This window comes from Tamandua tetradactyla, chromosome 3 (assembly GCF_023851605.1).
Source record: "Tamandua tetradactyla isolate mTamTet1 chromosome 3, mTamTet1.pri, whole genome shotgun sequence".
Classification (NCBI taxonomy): domain Eukaryota; kingdom Metazoa; phylum Chordata; class Mammalia; order Pilosa; family Myrmecophagidae; genus Tamandua; species Tamandua tetradactyla.
The window spans coordinates 116,189,180-116,208,213 of NC_135329.1; the positions used below are offsets into that span (position 1 = coordinate 116,189,180).

The following is a 19,034-nucleotide window of genomic DNA, read 5'->3' on the forward strand; positions in this document are numbered from 1 at the left end:
TAAACCCCAATTACTTAGTTACACTCTCTCATGTAACAGCACACTGCAGGAGATCTGGTGGGGCTTGGGAATGGGAAGGGGTGTTGTCATAGGGTAACAATTGCTCTTACATCCTCAACATCTGGTTTCCAATGACAAAATACTCATCACTTTCCATCTCAAGAAAAGGGGCAAGAATGAGGAGGACACATGGGGATTTTTATGGAAATGAAATCAGAGCAGCAGCTACCACAGTCACACATGTTCCACTGACAACTTAGTGATGGGTCCAGATCCAACTGAAGGGGCGGGAAATTGAATTCTCTGGCTGGGAAAGTACACCCCAGGTACAAATTGATGACAGGGGAAGAAAAAGAGCATAGATTTTCCTGGACAATCAGCAGGCTCCACCATATATCCTACTACCTCCTCCCTTTATAGCAAAGGTTCTCAATACAGAAAAGTCTCACCCTGCTTTCTTGGTGACTTTTTTTGCTTCTGCTTTTCCTATTGTTTTGTTAATGCTATTGTTTTGTTAATGAAATAATCAGGACTGCCTCTCTGAGCTCTCCAGCTCTGCCATGTTCCTTACCTCAAACCTCATTTCACTGGAAGAATAAAACTACTTTGGGAAAAACTAAGTGGCCCCTTGCACTTACAACCGTTACAAATCTTAGCTATATGATAAATTGTATTATTGTACTTATAGATATGACCATTAATTATCATCCTCAATTATCCCCTATTACCCATAAAAGGATTATATATTGAGGCCTACTGTCTAGTGATACACAGACTGGCCTTCCTGTGGGAAGAGAATACTTTCTCGCTCTATGGAATATCAGACTTGCCACACGACTTTCACTGGCTGGTATATCTGAGTAGATGTGACAGAATGATTCAGGAGTCATAGTATTATTTCATAGTGATCCTTCAGTCTGGACCCAGAATGAACATGTGTGAATCAAAGCTAAAGAAAATGTACAATTATAGACATAGAAATGGGTGAGAAATAATTTGTGCAATTTTGATGGGTATTTGATACCGCAGCATAACCTAGCAAAAGCTAACGCATTACAACATTTCATTCTATAGGGTCAGTATCTTGACATGTAATTAAATTCTGCAATGGGAATTTTTCCATGGGTATAAACTATCTCTCTATCCTAAATAAAATGAATATTTCATTGAGATAGCATTGCATTAAATGGAAAGGATACAGTCAAAGCAAGAAAAATATAAAAATGAATTTCTGAGGGAAAGCTATCTCGTGGAGCATAGAAAACATCATTTGAATATCTTTTCAAGTTCAACCTACGGTAAAGATGGACTAAAGTTTGAACTTATCTACACTGGCTCTTAACAGACTCCCGGTCATCTTCATATTCTGGTTTAATTCTTATTTTTCCCCGAATGTGTAAGCTTTTAAGCATCATGGTTATCTTAATTCGCTGACTTTCTTTCTCCATTATTTCTCTCAGTCTCTAACTATATATGCATAGCACAAAAGACACTGAGTTCTTTTCCTCTGCAAACACTTAGCAACTCTGTCTCACTCTATTTCTTTCTATTACCACCTAGTTCCTGTGTCTATATTATCCCCAGTTAAATAGAATTTTAGCATTTTAACACACTAAGAATGGTTATTCTCTGTCCTTGTAGATTTTCATCTTGTCTGTCATGAATTTACTATCTCTGGGGGCCTTTTTGTTTTCCTTGCAGCAAATCAGCAAATGCAATGAAAATATTTACTTCATGATTCTTCAGTGGAATATGGATTGTCAGTCAACTGACTTCAATGAATGCCTATTGCTTATTAAACAGGATAAATATCACTTTAGGCTCTCTGAAGGCAGTTAGAGTATATCACAAAACATTTAAAAATTATTTATAATGGAGCAATATAAGCAATATCCATGAATGTACAGTTACTAAATAAATCAGTAGCACATATTAAATGGGGTCTTTACACAAACTAAATATCTTATTGGAAGTCCTTTGCATTCAATTAATCTAATTTTAAGTAAGCTCTGCATGTTTTCTACTTGGCCACAGTTTGCTTATTTATAGTTCATTTTTATTATTTTTTGTAGGTAGTATGATCACATTTCATTCTTTTTTCATGTGAGGTTTCCCTTATTGCAGCACCATTTGTTGAATTTTTGTTTGTTTGTTTGGTTTGTTTGTTTGCTTGTTTGAGAAGTGCATGGGATGGCAGTTGAACCCGGGTCTTCTGCCTGGCAGGCAAAAATTCTACCACTGAATTACCCTTGTACTCCCTCTATAGTTCTTTTTGTAGGTACCAAAAATTAAAATAATAATACTGTCATATCTTTTATAAGATTATAATTCTACAAAATCATGTGTAGTACAAGAATGATAAGAATCCTGGAAGAGTACCTAAAAGGATGCTAAAGGGGTTATGCTTGCATTGTAGAAAATAAAGTTTTATTTTAATTCTTCTCTGTAGTTTTTTATTATTTCTCTAGTGAAAAATTATTTGAGTTCAAAAATGTATATTTCTTCTGTTATACTAATACAAATTTGCCTTGTCTTGGTTTATAATATGCTTGAGGAATATTTGCTATCCAAAAATTATTTTCTATGAATTTTGTTTTACACATGAAATACTTTTCCATAAATGTTAAAAAAAAAAAAAATAGAGGAAAATTGAGCAACGAATCAACAAACAAGGTGTTTCTCCTAACTTGGCAAGATTGAGATCTATCTAAACAAACTATGAAAAGATAGAGGTTTAGTTCACAAGTCCTGAAGCTAGACATTTGAGAGAATTCTTAATTGGTAAAATCAATAGTTCTTCCATAAACTAGATGTTTTATTTCGAATTAGCATATATCACCAAATAAATTACCTTCTTTACATGAATAGTGCTTCATCTTTGACATCCATTGGTAATTTTCCACTTTTGCCCTTTTCTAACTATAATTTTTGACTAATTTTGCCATAGATCTCCTAGTAAAACCTCATATTTTAGTTATATATACCAGCAATATTCCAAGAAGCCGAAAACCTTTTACCAATTTACTAATTATTTTAGCAATACTGGCTTGCCATCAATGACACTGAAGCAACTTTCTGTATTAACAGTCACCTTTAGTTCCCATCTATTATTCTATTCTGGACATTCTATACCATACTGGATAGGTCAGTTCCCATCCTTTCTATATCACATTAGCTCTTCAAATTGCTAATTTAAAAGATCAAGAACTACCAGTAGGCACTACTTCTATAGTTTCGCTGGCAACAAGCAATGTTTTATTTACCCTTTAAAATGCTACAAACTGCCTTGAGAGAGCACACACACACACACACACACACACACACCCATATGCACACAATCAAAAGAATGTGTCTCTCCTGGAAATCTTATCTGATAATAAACTTTCCTAATATTTTCCCGCTAAAGATTAATAAACTTCTCTTGAAACTTATATCTAATTTATGTGACTTTAAGGGTCATGCTTTAATAACAATGATGAAACACGATTATTACTTCCTAATGCTGAAATTACAGTTTTTACATTGTAAATTTTTCCTGCTATGCGCCCTGTGGCACTAACATCTTTATCACTCCATGTGTTTCTAGTTTTAAAACCTTTACCCCTGCTGTTTGAAAAATATTTCTCATTTTCGTCCCCTATGGAGTACAGAAATCCCTAAAGGCAAAGCCATTAGTGATCTCTCTGCCTTTCCCCAAACACGTATTATGATCACCAGTGCTGCTCCCACTGCCTCATTGGCTTTTGGTAAAGTATGCAAATGAGATGTTCAAAATACACACTTTTTGCAACTGTGCAAGTTCATACTGATTTATAAAATGGGCAGGCTATTAAAGTGACTGAAAATGTCAGCAAGATTTATGCATGGGTGACAAATTGTATTGGAAATGTTCATTTTTAACATGCTGCCCTAGGTTTTTTTCTTTTTTTCCTTAACAACTTAGATATTCTCTGTGATACATTTGTTTTTAAGGCCATTTTCCCCTCCCCAAACATACTTTTGACAATGGCTTTCTGACTGGAAAAATAAACAATGCTACTTCACAATCATACAAATTGTATTTTATCACACAAAACAGTACTTGGAAGATAAATTTCCTTTTGACACCCATTTTCCCAACGTTCCATTCATCCACTATGGTTAAATAATGCCCCTTTATAGGAGATAACTTGAATTGAATGCATAAATATTTCGTCATGAAGATATAAAATTATGTAACTATCAAAACAATTGCCCAGTCATCTCTGAGAAAAATATTCATTGATATTAAAAATGCACAACTTAGGGAACAAAAGATAGGAGTGGCAACTGACACATATCTTCTAGAGTTTATGATTTCATCTTCAGAAAATTCCTCCTTAGTTCCAGTATATCCCAGGTCTGTCTGAAACTCACCCAGGCAGTATGCAGCACTCTTGCCATTGCAAGTGTGGTTTTGAGCAGAGGTCTTATTTTATATTTTGGATGGCAGCCATTCATTCACTAAATGACCACAGGAATAGGAAAAATAATGTTGATGTCAGTTTGTGCAAAGATATTTAAGAAATAAACTAGATGATCTTGGCTGACTTCAAGACATGGTATATGCACACAACAGAAATATCACAAATACGTATAACACTGTGGCATATCACAATTACAGATGAACGGATTCTGGGAATCAAACACAGTAAGTGGAGGATCACCTATGATTAATTTTACAAAGAAAAGATCTTACTGGCAAAACTGTGTAGTGTTTCTAGATGGAAAAGTTTGGTATTAGAATTCTAATTCTACTTTTTATATTCAGATCAGTTTGTACCAATACTATTATTGCAACTGATTTTCCTAATTAGTTCATTAACTTGCATAACAATTGGTTTACAACCAACAACTCTTCTTGATGTTAAAATGGTGAAGATAAAATTGATTTAAAGCCCAATTCTTACACATTCATATGTCCTGGTGTTTGATGAAGATCTCCTTATATAACTCAAGCTTCCTTGACTGGGCCAGCCTTTCTGCCCTGTTTTCACTTAACTGTCATGGCTATGTTCTTATTTATTAAAGAGAGTTAGCATTTTGCATTCTACTTAAAAATCCAAACACTGTTAATAGGAATAGAAACAGTAAAAACATCTGCTTTTCATTAAGGGCACCATCTTATAGCTTATACCAGAATGAAAGCTTTAAGAGAAAACAGTGGGAATTATGAATAAGTGAAGGCTTGTATAGGTGAAGAGGAAGTTAGAGAAGATTAGGAGAAAAATGACTCTTTGTCATTTTTATTTAAAAATGGTTTCACGTTAACAGAAAATGCCACTTGTAGGATACTATTTGTTCAAATCTTTTCTGTTTATAAGAACCAAATAATATTTTATGTTAATGTTTCCCTCTAGATTTTTTAATTTTACTTCCGTGACTGTTAGAACCCATCAGTCTATTCACAAGAGAAAGAGTTTGCCTTCAAGTTATTATCAAGAAATACACTTTTCTGATTGAAGGCAATGCCTTCACCCCAGAGGATACAAATAGAGACATTCAAGATAGAGAAACAGGGAGTGAATTCAAGAACATCTGGTACAAAATCAAGAAAAATCTGTCTACAAGACAAGCAAAGTCCAACTCTTTACAAGTCCCTGCATTTAGATGCATTAGAGGAGTAATTCATTATAAGTGGTTCTGCCAGGAATTTAACCCATACAAATCTTGGGTTAAATTAACACATCAAAAATATATACGTTTGCATGTTTGGGTATATGTAAATGTGTATGTAAATATAATTACAGGGATATAATTTAATAAAACATCATTTTTGAATCTAACTTGATTTTCAAAGTAAAATATAACAGAACAAAACCTCCACCACACATACTCAGCACAAGTGGGGCCCTTACCTTACTTGCACACACATTGCTATTTGCTCCATCTATACAACTGGAAATGTCATCATTTCTTTCACTATGTTAACACTCCCTCTGGAAGTGTCATATTGATTTATTTCCTCATTTGCAAAGTTAGCATTCCCAAATCAAAAACAGTTTGGTTTAGTTTAAGAAACATTAACTGAGCATCTAATAAATGCTAGCTATTGGGTAAGGCTGTGTAGATACAAAGATGAAAATGGCTGGCTTCCTACTTGTGAGGGAGTGAAGTATAAAGAAAATAGGTAAAATGCCTAGGCCCTCCCTTGAGGTAAAGTTCCATTACGGATACATCTTTGCTTCTTGGGGGTGAAGGAGTGAGAAGGCTTACCAAGAGTTGGGATTTTGGTGATAACCTTTCCTGAAGGAAGGGTAGTCTCTTGGATAAATGGATGAATCTCAGAGACATTCTATTTTATTTAAAAGTATTTCTACATTATGAAATGTTTCTAGGTTTGAAAACCATAAGCCTTCTATAATCCACCCTCTCTCTGTCAACACACATATATTCCTACTTTCTCCAAAGATAATTCACAGAAAAGCAGGCCTCTTAACTAAGTCCCATCCTACTTATATCATTCTCATTTATCTTTTGAAATCTCAGCCTTGATGTTATTGGACAGTAAGAAAGACTGCAATGGGACCTCTGTCAAAAGACAATTTTCTTCCTTGAATGATAAGCAATGGAACATGTAAGAACAAAAAGCCACCTGATTAATGGCATGCAATTCATCTACAATTATCTTGCCCATGTTACACAGTCATTGTATAGATTGGACCAGATCATTAAATTACGTGACAGCAATCAGCCATCTAACTTTAAAAGAGGTGGGAAGAGCCAATTTAAAAACTTAATATCTCAGGATGATACAGTAGCCTGAGAAAACCAGTCAATTTAGAGAAAATTACCATATGTACCAACCAGAATGATAGATGTGAGCCCTAGCTAAGCATTTGGCCCTCTGCTGATGATGCTTGTAACTCAGTAAAGAATTTTGCACTTCTTCAATAAGTGGTTGAGAATGGTGGTAGACTGGGGTATTAAACGTTTACGAAAAAGAAATATTGACTCTGTGAGAGGAAATATTTTGTTTTGGTAACTTCTCATACTCCACAATTTCACTGGAAATTTTGACATGATGATTTTGGAAATGAAGGTCCAAATTGTATCCTTATTTGATTATGTATTCTGAAAAATCCATAGTATGAAGTTCCCACTAAAAATGGAATTGAGTGGTTTAGATGACAGAAGAGCCAATGTGAATTTTTCACATATACAGATAATGTAATTATTATCAGCAATTAGAAGATATGAAATTAGCCATCTGAAATGTTAGGAAAATGATATCTATCTATCTATCTATCTACCTATCTAAGATATAAATATATATATATATATCACTTCCCCTTTTCATTCTCTCAATTAAACAATATTATTGAAAGCATAACTTTGTGCAAGGCACAGTGGCAGGCACAAGGGATTCAGGGAAAGAGGGTCTGTTTTTAAAAGACATCAGAATCTAGTGGGGAGTGAGAGCTTATAATTTTAGTTACTTGGGCAAGTGCAATGCTTGAAACAGATACATAATGGGAGGGAGCACATTGAAAGGAAACCCAGCATAGGTCAAAATCATAAAAATGACATAGTGTCAAGTTAAATACTATAATGGAGCCAACTACAAGTTTCTTCTAAAATAACAGTTGATAAATGTCCATGCCTACCTTGTCTCACAAAAACTAATACATACTTGAATCTTATGTTAAATGTCTATTATCAAATCTTTACATTGAATAGCTGGGGGTTTTCAGAAAAGTTTATGAGCAGTTTTAATGGTCAGCTAGCATTTGATTTCCCTTTCAAGCAGGCAAAACTGCCCCCAAGATCATCAAGATGAATTACCGATTCCTGTTTTCTCCTGGTGAAGAACAATTTGATTATGTGGCTTGATGATGAATATAGGACCTAAGCAAATTTTACTTTAAATGGTATGATTTTATTTGGAATCACTTTGGCACTTTAAAGGAGACAATCATATGCTTTAATGTTTTCTCCTTTAATTGAGAAGAAAATCATCTTTAGAGAATATCTGTCTATTGAGAATGAGTACTTGATAACTGACTCAAATCACAGTTGCTTTTTTTTTTTTTCTAAAACTGAAAAGAACCCAAGATACAGAAGTCAAACCAAGATTCAGTATGAACCTAACCCTGTGTTCTCTGGTTGATTTTCATTTGATGCTGCACCGTAAGGGATAGTTGGGGGTCACACATTTTTCTTTGAGCTAGATTATTAAAACCTATCTGTCTTCATGTAGTAGACATGCTGACAAAATAACTTTTAAATGATCACAAGACTGTGAGTCTAACATACTCCCATTTATACCTACTACTTTTTAATGAAGTATAGCAGGTAAATAGTTAGCCTAATGCTAATGCTAATAATAGTAATAGTAATAATGTAATTTGTAATTTATGACATTTTTAAACTATGTGCCAGCTACTCTTCTAAGTGTATTATGGATGCTAACTCATTTATCCTAATAATAATCTTATACTACACCGAGGCACAGGGAGCATTAAGTAATTTGTCTGAAGTTACACAGGTAAAAAGGGAATGGGGCTTGGATTGAACACAAGCAATCTAACACTGAAGATAATTCTTAACCATCAGGTCATATTGCTTCCTATGGATCACACCAAGCATTAGCCTTTTATGAATTTGAAAACTTCTGTGAAAGGAAGGACACAAAATTATGACTATATAAAATTTATTTTGAGTGAGAAAGCATACCCAGTTGTCAATTTTTTAAATGCTGATAAATATTGCAAAAAGAACAAAATCCTGAAAACTATATTTTTATTAATTGACAAATTGACACATCTCTGTAATCTCTTTCCCCCTACATTTTTGGTTATGACTTATCTGAATGTCCCTTCATATGACTTTAATTTCTTAATAATTTTCTATAATGAATAGGTAATTCAATATTCCCTCTAATATATTTGATCTTTTTTTATTGGTAGTTTCAAAAAGTTTCTTTAGGATCACAGCTTTTAAATGGTTACAGCATGAGAATCTTTTGTATGCTATCAGATGTGGGGAAATTTCTATCAGTTTTTTTCTTTTTCATATAAAAGTTGTAAAATTTGGACACATTTTCCACAGACTAGGTTCTGATTTTGAAAATTCCAAACCATTTGTTTCTGCTCCTACTTATCTTCTTCCATTGTTGGGGAAACATAGGCCACAATCACATTGCAGTGTGACCTCTGAGTCCTTGCCTGTGGGGCTTGATGCAAGGAGAGTAGGCACAACGGGCAAGGAAGTACACCTGGTGGTCACTCCCACACCAGGATGGCTACAGAAAGCAAACACAGTAGTGTGGGGACATCAGATTTTACAAAGGAAAATATAGAGTACACAGTAAAATTTTAATTGCAGATAAACAATAAATACTTTGGAGAGTAAAAATTATTTCTGCTTCATCTGAAATACAAATTTAACTGGGTTTCCTACATTTAATCTGGCAACCCTTCAGAAGTGGTTATGAAACACATAAATATATCCCACTAAACCCAACTACTGTATCCTTAACAAACTTTCTCTGAGAAAGATCCCCAAATGCCTTATGGCCACTTGGATACAACCTGTCCAGAGGGGAAGGGCAATAGAGGGGAGCTTGTAGGGGAGAAAAACAGAAATCTTTGCCAAGCACAGTTAAACTATCCTACTTTTGCAAAGTTTATGAAATGCATGACCATACAAGTGAATTGTCAGGGCCACCCACCATCAAGGCGTTAGAAGAGCTCCATTAAAATAAAGAGCAGTAGAGTTTATTTTCACTAGCATTATAGTTAATCTGCCTAGGCTTACTCGATCAACAAAAGATAACACTCTGCTCCCTATCCAAGTGCTATGACTATGCACCAAAACTTTTCAGAAGCTCTAATCATTCAGCCCCAATTGACCCTGAGCATTGACATATACAGATTGTACTATATTACCTCATACCTGTTTAGTTGTAATTAAAAATCTGGTTGTTTTTTGTTTCCCAAATAGGAATCTAAATATATATCTATATATACACTGTTTTTTTCTTTCATATCCCTTTATGTGCTTCCTAGAGTTACCCAAATAGGACCTACATGGTAGGAGAGGGAAAAAAAAATAGTAAAATTAATCTATTAGGACTGTGGAAAGATGGTGGAATAGGGAGCTCCAGATCTCAGTCTTTCTACTAAAACAACAATTAAACAGGCAAGAACTGCCTGAAATAACTATTTCGAAACCCAGGAGGCCAGAATAACACTGTGAAGCAACCAGGGAAGAGTAGAAGGAAGATGCTGATAAATTACAGTAAAGAATTGCAAATCATTTTCTCCAAGATGGCTACTGGCACCTATACTCCAGTCTCACAGCAAGCCACTGTGGGGTCCAGTCCCTGGCTAGCCTGCTAGTGACAGAAAGGAAATTTAAAATCTTATCCCTGAAGAACAGGTGTGGATATAACTTATCATTCATCACAGTTTTTTTTTTTTTTATTTTGATGGAAAATTCCTGGGGGATGGAGATTCAAGAGCAGATTGGAGCTGGCAGAAGAAATAATTGGTGAACTTAAAGTCAAGACACTTGAAATGAGTTGGGGTGAGAAGAAGAAAGGAAAAATTAATAATTAAAAGTGAAAATAGCCTAAGACACCTGGGGGACACCATTAAGTAGACAATATATTTATTATGGGAATTTCAGAAAGGGAAGATGAAAGAAAGGTGCAGAAGGAACAGTCAAAGTTATAACGACAGAGAACTTCCCAAATTCAGCAACACTTATGACTAGGCACATCCAAGAAGCTCAGGGAATATGAAAAAGGATAAACATGAAGAAATGTATACCCTGTCATATACTGATCACACCACTGGTACAAAGGACAAGGAGAGAGTTCTGAAATCTACAAGAGAAAACCAACATTTTATGTACAATGGAGTCCCAATTATACTGAGTGCCAATTTCTCACTGGAAACCATGGCGGCAAGAAATATTTAAAGCGCTGAAAAAAAAAAAAAAAACAATTGCCAGCCAAGAATTTTATGTACAGTGAGACTTTATTTCAAAAATGAGGGTGAAGTTAAGACATTCTCAGATCCTCTAAAACTTCCCTACCAGCAATACTAAGGGAAGTTCTTCAGACTGAAAGAAAATGATACCAGACAATGATTCAAAGTGGCAGAAAGAAAAGCCTGTGTTAAAGTAACTATAAAAGCAAGTACTATTTTAATATATTGTTTGGTATGTAACTCTACTTCTTACTTCTTATAGGTGCTAAGAAGTAAATGCATAAAAATTATAGATCCCATTTATGTTTTTGGACATACCATGCATAAAGATATAAGTGATAAGTCAAAAAGAAGGTTGGGGGACAGAGAGGAATAGGAAATAGTATATGTGTGGGCTAATAAATTTAAATTGGTATCAAACCAAATATGATTGTTATATATTTAGGATGTTAAATTTTAACCCCATGGTAACCACAAAGAAAACAGATGTAAAATATAACTAGATAGAAATGAGAAGGCACTCAATATGATGTAACAAAAAAGCAAATAAATATAAATGCCTATATTAATGGAAACGAAGGCTAAAACATATGAGGACATACAAAAGCTAAATAGCAGAAAGACAGAAGAAAGTCCAGTATTATTAGTAGTGACTTTAAATGTAATTAGATTAAACTCTCTAGTCAAAAGGCAGAGATTGGCAGAATGGATTAAATAGCATGAACCAACTATATGCTGTCAGCAAGAGACTCTCCTTATATTCAAAGATACAAGTACGTAGAATGTGAAATAATGGAAAAAATATATATACCATGCAAAGTAAGAATCAAAGAAGAGCTGGGGTAGGTATACTAATATTATATAAAATATACTTTAAGTAAAAACAGTTATGAGGGTAAAAGATGGTCATTATTTACTGATAAAGAGGATAATTAACAAGAAGATGTAATTCAACAAGAAGATGAAACCATTATGAATATATATGTACCAACATCAGAGCCCCAAAATATATGCAGCAAATAATGACAGATTTGGAGTGAGAAACGAATGGTTCTACATTAGAATAGAATGCATCACTTTTAATATCGGATGGAGTATCTAGTCAGCAGATCAATAAGGAAATAAAAGACTTACATCACAATATAAACCAACTAGACCTAACTGAAATACATAGAACACTTCATCCAATAACAGAACACACATTCTTTCCAAGTGCACATGGGTCATTCTTCAGGACAGAACACATATTAGATTCAGAGCAAGTCTCAAAAAATTCAAAAACATTGAAATCATACAATGTGTATTCTCTGACCACAATCAAATGAAGTTAAGAAACCAAGAACAGAGAGATAAATGGAAAATTCATAAATATGTGGAAATTAAATAAATATCCTTAAAGGAACAATGGGTTAAAGAGGAACTCACAGGCAAAATTAGGAAATAACATGAGCTGAATGAAAATAGAAATTCAATATAACAAAACTTAACAAGTGTAGTGAAGTTAGTACTGAGAGGGAAATTTATAGCTCTAAATGTTTATATTAAAAAGGAAGACTTCGAATCAGAGACCTAACCTCAAAACTAGAAGAACTAGAAAAAGAATAGCAAATAAAACTCAGTGAGCAGAAGGAAATAACCAAGATTACAATGGAGATAAATAATAAACCAAAGAAGAAAAAGAGAGAGAGAGAGAGAGAGAGAGAATCAACAAAACTAAAAGTTTGTTCTTTGAAATGATAAAATTTTTGAAAAAGTTCCAGCTAGACTGACAAAGAAAAAAAAAAAGGATACAAATAATGAAAATCAGAAATTAAAAGGAGGACATTACTACCAACCCCACTGAAATAAAATGCACTATAAAAGGATACCATGAACAGCTATATGCCAGCAAGTTAGATAATCTTGAAGAAATGAACAAATTCTTAGAAACATAGAAATCTCCTTTATTGACTCAAGTAGAAACATAATATCTCATTAAAGAAATTGGCTCAGTCATCAAAAACCTCCCAAAAAAGCAAGACCAGGACTGGATGGCTTCACAGGGAAATTCTACCAAATATTTCAAGAAGAAATTCTACTCAAACTTTTCTGCTCAAATAATTCTACTCAAACTTTTCAAAAAATGGGATAGGTGAGAACACCTCTGAATTCATTCTATGAGGTTAACTTCACCCTCATACCAAAGCCAGACATAGAGACCACAAGAAAAGAAAACTAACAAATATCTCTTATGAATAGGAAAGCAAAATCCTCAATAAAATACCAGCAGAGTGAATCTAAAAGCATATTAAAAGAATGAAACACCATGCTCAAGTGGGATTTATCTCTCTGTTAAGCACAATTGATTCAACTTAAGAAAATCAATCAATATATTACACCATATTGACAGAATGCAGGAAAGCAAAACAACACATGATTATCTCAATTGAGGCAGAAAAGGTGTTTGACAAAATATATCACCCACCCCCAGATCAAAACACTTAGGACACTAGGAATACAAGGAAACTTTCTTATCACAATAAACATTATATATAAAAATTCACATCTACCTCTTACTTAATGATGAAAGACTGAAAAACTAGGATGCCCACTGTCACCACTATAATACAACACTGAAGTTCTTGCTAAAACAATTAGGCAAGAAAAAAGTCAATCATCCAAATTTGAAATGAAGAAGTAAAACTTTCTCCATTTGTATATGGTACACAGCAAAGAGGCAGGATACACAGATCAGCATTCAAAAGTCAATAGTGTTTCTATACACAAGAAAAGAAAAACTGGAGGAAGAAATCAAGAAAAAAAATTCCAGTCACTATAGAAACTAAAAGAATGAAATATCTAGGAATAAACTTAATAAACATAAGGATATAAAGGACTTATGCCCAGAAAACTACAAAATATTACTAAAAGAAATTAAAGAAGACCCAAGTCAATAAAAAGACATTTCATGCTGATGGATTGAAAGACTAAATATTGAGACATCAATCTCACCAAAGCAACTTATAGATTCAATGCAATCTCAATAAAAATTACAAAAACCATCTTTGCAGAAATGGAAAAGTCAGCTATCAAATTTATATGGAAGGGCAAGGGTACTCAAAAAGCTAAAGCCACTTTGAAAAAGAATAATGAGGTTGGAGAACTCATACTTTCTGATCTTAAATATTACAAAGCTACAGTAATAAAAAACAGCATGGTCCTAGCATATTGAATAATGCAATTAAATTGAGAGCTCAGAAATTAACCCTCACATTTATGGTCAACTGATTTTTGACAAGGGGTAAAAGACCACTCAATTGGGAAAGAATAATCTCTCAACAAATGGTGCTGAGAAAGCTGGATATGCATTTGCAAATAAAGGAGGACCCCTACCTCACACCGTATATAAAAATAAACTCAAAATGGATGATAGGCCTAAAAATAAGAGCTATAGTTATCAAAATTCTAGAAGAAAACATAGGGAAGCATCTTTAGGACCTTACCCTGGGAAAGAAAAGGTATCTCAGGCTTTTTACCCAAAGCACAAGCCACAAAAGAATAAAATAATTAAATGGGATCTCATCAAAATTAAAAACTTTTGATCCTCAGGGAATATATCTTGAAAGTAAAATGACAACCTATATAATGGGAGAAAATATTTGGAAACCACATATCCAAAAAACACGTATCCAAAAATATTGGGAAAAGCCAATATTTCATATCCAGAATATATAAAGAAATCCTTTACCTTAAAAGCAAAAGCAAACAAAAAGACAAACAAAACAAATTTAAAAACTGGACAGAAGACTTAAATAAGCATATCTCCAAAAGAAGATATGCAAATAGCCAGAAAGTACATGGAAAGATGTTCAACATCATTAGCCTACAGGGAAATGCAAATTAAAACCACGAGAGACCATTTCATACCCATTAAAATGGCTGCTATTAAAAATTAAAAAATAATCAAGTGTTGTAGCAGATGCACAGAAATATGATTGCTTATTCATTGCCAGTGTCAATGTAAAATGGTATAGCCACTGTGCAAGACAATTTAGTGGCTCATCAGAAAGCTAAGTATACAACTACTATATGGCTCTGCTTTCCCACTACTCAGTATATACTGAAAATAATTGAAAGCAGGGACTTGAACATATATTTATGTACCAGTATTCACAGCAGCATTATCCACAATTGCCAAAAGATGGAAGCAAGCCAAGTGTTGCTCAAATGATGAATGGATAACTAAAATGTGGTATTCACAAACAATGGATTATTTAGCTATAAATATGAATGATGTCCTCATAGATACAACAACGTGCATAGAACTTGAAGACATAATATTGAGTAAAATAAGCCAGATACAAAAGGATAAATATTGTATGATCTCACTGATTTGAAACAATTTGAATAAACAAACTGAAAGACTTAGAATCTGTAATATATGCTTCTAGGGGACAGGATGGAGATAGGAAATGGGAAATTAAAGTTCAAAATTTGCAGGGTTCTGCTTTGTAATGTTGGGAAGGTTTTGGTAATGATGGTGGTGATGGTAGCACAATATTGTGAATGCAATTAACAGCACCGAAATAGATATCTGAATATGATGCAAAGGGGAAATAAATGTTAGATTGTAGATATGGTGACAGAATAAATCTTTTTTAATCTATGAAAATACAATACACAAGCAGTGAATCCTTAGTCAAATCATGCACTATAGTAATAGTACAATTATAAAAATACTCTTTCATCAATTGAAACAAATATTTCACACTAATGCAAGGTGTTCACATTGGGGTGTGTTCTAGTTTGCTGGCTGCGAGAATGAAACACACCAGAGACAGATTGGCTTTTAATAAAAGGGGATTTATTTTGTTAGTTCTTCAGAGGAAAGGCAGCTAACTTTCCACTGAGGTTCTTTCTTATGTGGGAAGGCTCAGGGTAATCTCTGCTGGCCTTCTCTCCAGGCCTCTGAGTTCCAACAACTTTCCCCGGGGTGATTCCTTTCTGCATCTTTAAAGGCCTGGGCTGAGCTGTGAGTGCTGAAATGAGGTATACTGAGCTGTTTAGGCTGAGCTACGCTATGCTCTCTCATTTAAGCACCAGCCAATTAAGTCAAGCATCATTCATTGCAGCAGGCACACCTCCTAGCTGACTGCAGGTGTAATCAGCAACAGATGAGGCCCACGTACCAATGGCTCATATCCACAGCAACAGAATTAGATGCCTTCACATGGCCAAGTTGACAACTGAATCTAACTACCACAGGTTGGTAAGGGAATCTTGTATTTTATGTATGATTGGGCTATAAACTCACAACTTCTGTAATAAAAATACATAAAAAGTAGAATATATTGGCATTGTATTTGCATAATCAGAGAGTAATATAATTCATATAAAGCAGTATAGCTTTTGTTTGTGAGACTTCCTTGATTTTTCTTTAGTGTGAAAGCTCCCAACACTCATAGTCTTTGGGAAAAGAGCAAAACAGAGAGCAGAATCACTGCCTAATCATGAGAGAAGGGTATAGAAATTCCACATGCAGCCCAGGGGAGTGATGGATAAAGTGCAGAAAGAGGGAAATGCACAGAAGGGCTGGGATAAGGATGGAGAGCCCAAGTTCCTCACAGAGAGGCCAAAGTTTGCGGCCAATGAGATGAACACCAAAGTAGGATATGGTTGATAACAGTTATAGACAGGTATGAGGATGCCTGATATTTAGTGTTTTACTCCCTGAGTTGTAATAACTCATGCTTATTCAATAATCTTTAGTCAGCATCTGGAGCACACAATTAATTTAAGTTATTGGTGCTTTGGAAGAATTAAAGAGGAAAGGTAGAATCTGTTATGGAATGAACTGGACCAATAAAACAGGAAGAAATGGTTTTCACTGCAACATAGATACCAGCTCTGAAGTAGGCTAGATTTTGGACTGGCCTGGAATTTTTACTGAGTAATTATAAGGCTCTTAGAAGTCCAGGGCAAAACTGATTGAGACTGTAGAGTATAAGAAATGATCTGGAGCCATAATATTTGAATATTAAAATGAAAACCTGAAGCAAAAAGGATTTAATATTATCAAGTATCTTGAAACATTTAGCAATCTATGATTAACTTAATAACTGACCAATCTCCTACTCACCTGCTCTGCTTTCTACTGCACATACTTATTTTTGTCTTCCATTCCTCATCCATCATTTTCTTGGGTAAGACAAAAAGAAAAAGGCCTTTACTAGCTGCATACCAATTCAAGCAATGTCTATCACACACTGCATTTTATCCCCAACTCTGTTGAGTGTGTCTTGTTTCTCCACTGCCCTTTATTTATAGAAGTTCTGGGTATATACTCAACACAGGTAAAATGTCAGGCAATGAAAACCATATTTCCCTGCAGCCCTTTGGCTGTAACATTACAAAGAAAGCACCTTTAATTTATCATGTCCTCCTTGAGTACCCACAGCTGTTTCACTTAGCAGAGCCCAGCATCCTTCTGCCGAGGCCTTGGAGCAATGTGATGAAACTACAAAATAAAGGACTTGCATGAGATGATCTGTAAGATTCCTTCCAACCCTTATATTCTCTGTTGCAGAGACTGTTCTCCACGGATATATGTTCAGCTGAGTGTAGAAGCCTGTATTAAGGGCAAGACTACTTGTCTATTTGCAAAATTCCAGGTTAAATATTTGCCAGCCTAAGCTGCAATATACCATATGTCAAATTATTCTAAAACTGAAAGTAAATTTCTAGAAAAATCAATCATGATATTTGTATCTATCCATACACTTTTTTGATGACTTTCAATTGCAGAGGTAAGGGCTAGGGTAAAGGGGATGGGTGGAGAGGTTTCTTAAAAGCATTACTTGACACTTGAGTGAAAAAGAACTTGAAAAAAATATATCCCTAAAAGTAATTTTATATTTATTGCACTTAATTTAACAAATTATTGCAGGAAACACACAGACAGCATTTTCCAAGTAAAATTATTATACTTAAATGAACTTTTGACAATGTATTAATTACAAGGACATGACCACATTTATTCTGCTGATCCAGTAATTACACACATTAAAGAAATATTTATCCACAAACCATGCAGTGTACTTCAAAACAACATTTATTGCCAAATTACATTTCCTGGATATCTATGCCCTACTTCCAGTTACTCGCAATTTTTTAATTTTAAGAGGGAGAGAGAAGTGACAAGAAATTTGAAAAATACTGTATAAATGCTTACTGATGCGAAAGATTGAAATGCAGGTTTTTTGATCAAAGACTTCTTTTACTTAGAAAAATAATTACGAGCACCGAAATTCATATATTTCACATGGAAAGAGGATAACAATAACTACAATATTTCAAACTCCTTCTTTCTTCCCTGCCCATATTTAGTAATGAATAAAAGCATAGCCTATATTTTAAACTAAAATATGACTTCACACTAGAAAACAATAGGAGGAAAATAATATAATTTGCAGCTGTTTGAAAGATTTAAATGTGCAGCTTGTTTCAGAAATCTTGAAAACTTTTATGAAATATTAGCAATTGTTTACCATACAATGAGAATAGTTCTACATCTGTAGCAATTTAGATACAAATATGTTCATTTTCCCTTTGGATGTTGAAAAGACTAGTTGAAGAAAGGAGAAAAAGATTCCTTCCTTAAAGTCATCAAACTGCTCAGACACAGTGAGTTCTGAATTTAAAATCTAGCCCATTGAAATTAACCAAAGACATTGTTTTTTTTTTACCCAGTTACATTTTTATTACCTTTACCAAGTAATGGAATGATATTTCTCTAACAGGGTATTTCAATCTCTGATACTGAATTACTTTATCCATGTCTTTGGAAGAGAATTTATTAATAAAGCACCCCAAATATAACACTTAGGAGATACTTTAAGCCCTTGGATATTTAGACAAAAATGCAGGATATATCGTGATTTTAAAGTTTTCCTTTAAGGGAAAATTCACAACCTTTTCTAATTCCTTCTTATAGGTGGAAAAGGAAAGTACATCATTAAAAGCTTAGCACTGAGTATAAAAATAATAATAAAACAAGAGCAACAATAACAAAACCAAAAAGAAAAATTGAAAATCTTTGAG

The 19,034-nt window shown here is 34.1% G+C and overlaps 1 long non-coding RNA gene across 17 annotated transcripts in view; it reads right to left on the reverse strand.

Annotated features, from left to right (window-relative positions):
• Positions 1–19,034, reverse strand: part of LOC143677605 (uncharacterized) — a 134,289-nt gene that overhangs the window by 14,551 nt on the left and 100,704 nt on the right. For 5 of the 17 annotated variants that reach the window (XR_013172721.1, XR_013172719.1, XR_013172729.1 and 2 more), the window contains one exon: positions 17,074–17,132. The exons of the other annotated variants lie outside the window; for them this stretch is intronic. This is a non-coding gene — a long non-coding RNA (uncharacterized LOC143677605). The remainder of the gene's footprint in view (positions 1–17,073; positions 17,133–19,034) is intronic. 17 annotated transcript variants of the gene reach the window in all.